The 7,929-nt window shown below is 33.1% G+C and overlaps 1 non-coding gene across 1 annotated transcript; it reads right to left on the bottom strand.

The window, feature by feature from the left end:
- Positions 1-7,622: 7,622 nt before the first annotated feature.
- On the bottom strand, positions 7,623-7,729 carry LOC129316980 (small nucleolar RNA R71). Its single transcript, XR_008594888.1, has one exon. It is a non-coding gene; the product is annotated as a small nucleolar RNA R71 (small nucleolar RNA).
- Between the last annotated feature and the right edge of the window lie 200 nt (positions 7,730-7,929).

Raw genomic sequence — 7,929 nt, 5'->3', positions numbered from 1 at the left:
GTTCTTAGTTAACTTGTAGATTTTGCAATGATACCACAGATAAGATGAATTAATGGAAGCATTAACAATATCAGCTCTAGAACCTTTAGGTATTACAGGTAGAATTTACTAAATGTCCCCCCAAGAACCATAACTTTTCCTCCAAATATTTGTTCACTACATATTATATCTTTTAGAGATCTATCAAATGCTTTAAAACAATGTTTTTTGGTCATAGGTACCTCATCCCAAATAATTAAATCAGTGTTTACCAGTAGGTTGGCTATTACATAACCATACATAATGTTGCACAAAGAATCTTCTGTTATATGAATTGGAATACAGAACCTTGAATGGGCAGTTCTTTCATAAGACAATAATGTAGTTGCAATTCCACTTGATGCAACATTTAAGACAATCATTTTTTTGAGATATAATGTAAGCTGTGAGAGCATTCCACAAAAATGTCTTACCAGTTCCTCCAAAGCCATAGAGAAAGAAGAACCCTCCTACTTTTGATTGGATAGCAGAAATGATATCTTGATAAATTTTTGTTTGCTCATCTATCATCTTTTGCTCATTCATTGTTATCTTAGACTTGTAAAGGTCTATATTAAAGTTCAATTCTTCCAGGACAATATGATTACCTGTGTTCATATCAATCACAGCTGTAGGCTTTGGCAAGGAAGGAAAATCATCTAGTGACCTTCCATTTTGAAGAAGGATCTTATTAATCTCTGAACGTAAAGCATTTTATCACTAAAGATAGATGCTGCATATAACTAAATATTAAAGTGATTAATAGAGTTTTTTTTCTACTGTATTAATTTAGTCCTAAAAATTTTCTTTTGACAAGTTTATAACTGAAGATGGATATATATATATATATAGAATAAGATACTGTGGTTATCTACTTTATAGATGATGATTATGTTTTTAGAAATAAATTTTAAAATGGAATGGAGTTTAATAAATAACAAACCATAATGATGATATAAGAAGTGAGTTTGATAATTTTTCCTATTTTGATTAAAGGGTTTAACATGTTTTGATCTATTATAACTAATGAGGCATTTCACATTATAAGAAGAAGGGTCTAACCTGTTCCAAATTGTCTTGAAATTGGTAAGTAATACATATCCTCATATATTAACTTGGCTGTTTGACTCCAAACTAACTCTGGCTGGCTAAGACATTGGCTAAGCAACATATTTGCAAAAAATCTTCTCAAGTAATGCCCTGATGCCCATATAGAGGCTTCTTTGATTGCATCAATATACTCTTGGTCGTCATCAAGAAGTCCCAAAGCGTAGCATGCAGATATGAATGTTGGATATTGAACATTATTTACAGTCTATATATCTTTAAAAGAAGTTGGGCCTCTGACTTTTGTAAGGAGACAACGCAGATAATATTGTTCTCCTTGAGATGGTGAAGCATGTGCAATTCTTCCAACTGAGAATCCCCTTTGTTGTTTTTTCTATATCTTTATCTTCTTATCAAAGACATAGTGTGTGGGGAACTCAGAATATGTTAGAGTTATTGCAACTATATCATAAGGATCAAAATTCTTTTCCATCCAAGCTAAAAGCATGGAATCTCTAATTGTTTTTTTATTCATCAATCTCCGCACATCTTCATTTCCTCTGAATATTACATATTGCCTATTTGGAAGATGATAGCTTAACCTTTGCACAGAAGGAAACCTATGATGGATGTTGAATCCAAAAATTCTCCATGCTCCCTCACATGATGATATATAGCTGCAATTTAAGTAGTGACTGATTTCATCAAATGTAACTTGTGAGTTGTTTTCATTATTGTTAGTGTACATCACTACTATGATCGGGTCATTGCCTTTACTCATGTACTTGAACAGATACTTGATTGATGATTGATGAAGAGTGATTAGTCTTTTCAACATTTATGTGAGCTTGAAACATCTTTAGAAGCTTTGCATTATAAGGAACAATGTATCTGTTGTCTGACACTATTCCTTTCTTCACAATTTTTCTACCATCGTTTCTCCTTCTATATGTGGGATAACCTCTATCATCAATAACTGTCTCATCAGTAAACTTTTTTGAAAAGTATTTGCTACACATACCTTCTTTCATACATGGAGAAATTTTATTTACATGTCCACATGGACCATGAGTCATGAAGTTGCTAACTAAATCATAAAGAACTATATCTTCATCTTTATATGGAATTTCTGCAGATATAATGTTATCAACCTCTTGAGGAGTATTGATCTTATCCTTGTTTCCAAGGAAGAGAATGATATGAGCATGCAGCAAACACCTCTTTTAAAACTCAATTGTATAGATATCTAAAATAAAATGAAATATAATTTTAGTGAGTAAAGAATGTTAGTTTAATATTTAATTTTTTTGTAGACGTTGAGGTAAAATTGGAAATGTAAAATGATATCATACCTGCTTTGATTGCTCCAAAAATCTGTTCATCTTTTATAACTTTCATAAGCTTGTTCAATTTGAATTGAAAAACTCTACATAAAATATCAAGGTAGTCACTTCGTGACAAATTCATCTTCTCACAAAAATCTTATAATCCCTGGCCATACTGGATTACAAGTGAAAGTGATAAATATGTCTAGATATCCTGCCCATCTACAAATTGCCATTGCATCATGATAATTGTTAATCATGTATCGAGCTCCTTCTGTGAAATATGATGGCAAGATAATCCTTTTCCCAGTTGCAAAGCATCAGATAGACCTTGATACAAATCTACGCTAAGTTTGTCTTGATGATTTCTAATGAAATCCAATCTTTGACTCTCTATCATTGCATATCCATTAATAATGAATTATTGTAACAATTTTCTTCCATGAAGAAGTAATGAAATCTCATTATCTCTATCCATCAATCGGTAACACAAGTATTCCCTAATGGTTAGAGTCTTTTTCTTTAATGTATGATTGAGGCTTTCCTCTTCATGATTCAATGTTAGATTGTAGCCATTGTTTCCAAAAGGGAAAAGTAGAGGATATTGAAGAGGGATATATGACTTGTGCATTTCATCAATTCTTTTTAGCTGGCCTCTTTTTTCTACAATAATATCTCTCTTTGTGTAAGCTTCATCAAAATCTCCAACAATAAGGGCTGCAACCTCTGAAGTAGTGGTTAAATTGAAATTCCTATTTTCCCTTTCATTTTGCCTTATCAAATAGATCCTAACCTCAGCTTCTGGATCTTCTTTTAATATGTCTCTTGCCAATCTATACTTTTTAGCCAAAGAATTTTTATTGCCAATCTAGAAGATTGGTTGCACTTGTTTCAAATAGTTGTACTGCAAGGCGGTTGAAGAAGACCACAGAATATTGTCTGGAGCTATCACTTACTTTGTAATGGACTTTAAATCTGTAAGTAAATATTAAAATATAAGATGATGTAGAAAGAAATTTGGTCTAGAAAAAAATTCACGATTGATAATTAAATTAGCTTACTTTGGCTTAAAAACAGGTTTTTTATTTTTAAAGTCTTACAATACAGAGCACCTTTTCATCTTTTTATGGCTTTGCATCATAGGGGCCATATCCTTCATATCTCCATCCATCTCTAGTCTCAATCTTAAGAATCTTGCACTTAATAACAATCTCAAAGTATGAAGCAGTATATTACATCTGTCATAAATCTCTTAATGATATATTATTCTCTATACGAAAGGAAGATGTAATATTTTTAGAAACAAAAATAATTACACTGTCAATGTCAAGCAGGTTGCATATAGGAATTCTTATTGGAAATGTAAGTAGATATTCAGGACTGAAGTAATCAACATTTTCAGAAGCTACGGTGGAGAAAGCTTGGGATAGTTCATTGGAATTATTGACACTGTAAAAATGTGCATAAGTAAACAATGAGTTGATAATATAATGTATAAGAAAAAGAATATGAATAATTCAATGGAGTACATATTTAGAAGCTTTTGAGTCTCCTCTATAGGTGGATTGAAGAGGACCCGAGTAGCTGTTCCATAGTTTGATAGTTAAAGTTTGCCTACATTAAGCATTTGGTATTAAATATGGACACTTAATAAATGATTGAAAGAAGGAAGACACCAATAATACAATCAACACAAAAGCACACCTTGATAGAACCCAACTGAACATAGTTATACAACAATGATGATAGGTGATAGAACACATTTGTTACCCACTTTTATTTGTCAATTAGGACCATTTTATTAATGATTTATCACCTTCAAGTGCACACATTGCATTAGATTTGGAACTTTGCCTAAGTTTCTAAGATCAGTGCACTAGGGGCATTTTGGTCCAAAAAATGAACTTTTGAGAAAATGTACAAGAAAAATTGACAAAGTGCATTTTATGTCCAGTTGATGAATGATGAAATTATATTTTTAAAATTCATTTTATTTTGGGAGTAATTAAATAAAAAAGTCAACACTTTCTTAAGTGTCTTAGTTTGTCCTAGTTTTTGGTTTGCCTTTGTGTGAAAATTTTATATAATTTTGTGCAGCCTGAAACTTGGTTAATTTAATAAATTCTCCCTTCTAAATATGAATTTAATTCTGGACATGAACTAGATTTTATTATATCATATGCTATTTAATTGAATTATGTGATTTATGTGACATAGGTGGCATGTGACTTGTGCATCAATTGGGCAATTGAGGTCAACACTCCTTGAGGTCAATGGCTGATGGTTTGCATGTGAATTATGATTATTTTGAGGGATTAAATCAGCTAAAATGATGTGGATGACACATGGGAAATTAGGCACACATTGGAATCATCTACAAACCAATAGGAAGTTGCCACCTTGCAAGTGTGACAAGGCTCCCATTTATATTTTAATTTCTTTTTCCTTATTTTAATTAAGCTTCAGCTGATGGGAGACACCAAGGAGCACGCCATTTTAAGCCCCAAATGGGATCCAACACATATCTCATTCATCTTCCACATTCTCTCTCTCTTGTTCAAAGTGTTCTTCATTTTCTCTCTTTTGTTCTTCATTTTCCAGCACCCTAACCTCCATTTTCAGCCACCAAACCTCCACAAAACTCATACCATTCTTCTCCTCTCTTCATTTTCATTCCATCCCTTCTATTTTCACAAGGATTGAAGCTCATTTCCATCATTCAAGGGTTATGGAGTTTGGCCTTCACAAGCAATCACTAGGGTTCTTGAAGATGAAGATTGGCTAAGTTTCTTTGTGGAATCCTAGAGAGATGAAGATGAGGATGAGTCTTGAGCTTCAAATTGGCTAAGTTCTTTTGTTTCCTATCCTCTTCTCTTTTTACTAGATGGTTAGATTTCTTAATATAGGGTTTAATCATCTTAGGTTATAAATTCTAATTTGAATTTGATGTTGATGTAAAGAGAGAGGATTGTTTTATTTATTTCTCCTTGGACAGCCATGACTGAATTTTGCCACTCTTTGTTTGGCACATAATCTTGTGTTTTTCAATTAGTGAATTTCTTGTGTTAATATTGCATAATCTTGTGGTGTTAATGCTTGTGTTGTTGAGTAGCTTGACATAATCTTGTGGTTGCTCAATTTATGTGTTTGACCATGGCTGTTGAGAGAGGATTTTGAGTGAATCACTTGGCTAATGTCTTCACCAATTGGTTAATTGAACTAGGGACTTTAATCTAAGACCTAGGGAGGTTAGCTAATTAGGTTAATTGGCTTAGGATAATTTTCTTAAGTCATGACAGCTTTAGTCAAGAGGAAAGGGAAGCTAAACTTAGCCTAATCATGAGAAGATAATGAGTCCAAAATCAACTAATCTCTAGGGTTCCATTATTGTGAAAAGGGAAGTTCATTTCACTCACTTTCACTAGCATTTTAATTACTTGTATATTAGGTAATTAGCTAGGTAACTAAATTCCTACAAACTTTGGTTGATTTATTTCACTAGATAACTTTCAATTAGACTTAAAACCATTCCTTGGGAGATGACCTAGGGTTGGCCCTATATTGCATTAGGGTTAGCTTTAGTGTAATTTTGAGGATAAGCGACTAATTTCCTATCAAAATTTTGGCGCCGTTGTCGGGGAATGGTTTAAGTTTAATTCTAAGGTTGTTTAGTACTTAATTTACATTTTTAGTGTTCCTGAAAATTTTTTTGAAAAATTATAAAAATTTGTTTTTTGTGTCTTGTTTAGTGTTTTTTTGTGTTTTGAGTGTTTTTATTCTGTTTTGAAAAAGAAAAAAAAAATTAGTGCAATTTTCGTTGGTTTGGTGTAGAGCTGAAAATACTCTGTTTCTAGTGTCTCTGTCTGAAATTGAAAAATTAACTGGGAATGAGTCTGAGGGAATTTGAACGTGAAATTTATTTCATTGAAAGCTCTATATCCTAGCTTCACTTTAAAATTGGTTTGGTCAATTTTGGACGTGGGAAGTGTCCTGTGGAAATTTTACAATCTAACAAGGTCCAGGGAGCCATTACAGAGGATTCCCAAAACCCTGTTTCAACTTTGAGTTAGCATATCTTCCTCTTTGTGCGTTCAAATTGATTGATTCCAGTTTCATTTTTCTTATCGCTGTCTTATCTTTGTTTCTTGTGTTTAGGATTTTCTTCAATTTTTCCATTTTCCTATTTGAAAGTTTGTTAGAAGCTCTGAAGGTCTTCTGGACGAAATCCTGTTTCTCCAGACTTGAGGACCAACTTGTGAAAAATTCTGGGAACGATTGGGAAGGATTTTTAATCTAAAAGTTTTATATAATTTTCCTGTATATCTCTTGTGTTTCTCATAAAAGTTTCAGGGGAATTTATCATGTGGATTTGCTGATAGAAAATTCACAAGTTCACTGTCTCCAGAGAGCCTACTGTGCGAATTCCAGAATTGCCAAAGCTTCTTGATTGAGCATTTCTAACTCTCTTTCTACTTGTTTGGTGTTATTTTTTTTTCATTTTGTTGCTATTGAGTTTAATAAAAAAATAAAAAAAATTATTTCTCTTGCTTTTGTGTGTTTTGAATTGTTTCATGTTGATTTGCATTTTAGTTTAGTTTGTTCTTTGTTCTTAATTTTCTTGAGCTTGATTAGTGCATGACCCGAAGAAAACATACCTCTTTTGTTGAATTAGATCCAGAAATTGAAAGAACTATTTCTAGATTGAGAAGATCACAACCTATTCTTGATTCTCATTTGGTTTGTAATTCAACAATGGAAGGTATCTTAGGACATGAGCATGTGCATAATGAGGGCCATGGGAATGGGAATGAGAATTTGCATGATGATGGCCATGTTAATAATGAATTTGAAGGCTTGCATAACCCTAGAGAGGAGAGGAGCATTAGGCAATTAACTCAACCTAATTGGCATGATAATCCTTATGGCTTATATGTTCCTCCTACTAATGTTCAATTTGAAATTAAATCCTCCTTGATTAATGCATTGCCTAAATTTCATGGGTTACCAGGAGAGGATTGTCATAGGTTTTTGCATACTTTCCTATTGGTTTGTGATACTATGAAGCCTATGCATGTAAATGTTGATGATGTTCAAGCTAAGGCTTTTGTATTTTCTCTTGAAGGTTTAGCAAAGGAGTGGTATTTCAACTACCCTTCTTATGTGAAAGTGAGCACATGGGCCGAGCTAAGAAGACTCTTCTTAGATAAATTCTTTCCAAATTCCAAGGTCACCAATTTGAGAAAGCAAATCTATGGGGTCCAACAAGGAGAGGATGAGAGTCTCTATGAGTATTGGACTAGATTCCAAGGCCTTTTGGCTAAATGCCCACACCATCAAATTTCTAGTGAGAATTTAGTCCAATATTTCTATGAGGGCTTGATTCCAAGAGACAAAGTTAACATTGATGCCGCTAGTGGTGGATGCTTGATTGACCTCACTTCCTTAAAGGCTTGGGAACTAATTGACAAGATGGCTTCAAGTGGTGCTCAATACTCTACAAGGGAAAAGAGAAATGTGAATATGGTAGGTTCTTCAGTTC

The sequence above is a fragment of the Prosopis cineraria genome, unplaced genomic scaffold (genome assembly GCF_029017545.1).
Source record: "Prosopis cineraria cultivar Desert tree isolate PC_DT_omini unplaced genomic scaffold, ASM2901754v1 PC7, whole genome shotgun sequence".
Classification (NCBI taxonomy): Eukaryota; Viridiplantae; Streptophyta; class Magnoliopsida; order Fabales; family Fabaceae; genus Prosopis; species Prosopis cineraria.
Note: the sequence above shows the minus strand (reverse complement) of the source record. Positions and strands in the feature narration are given on the sequence as shown.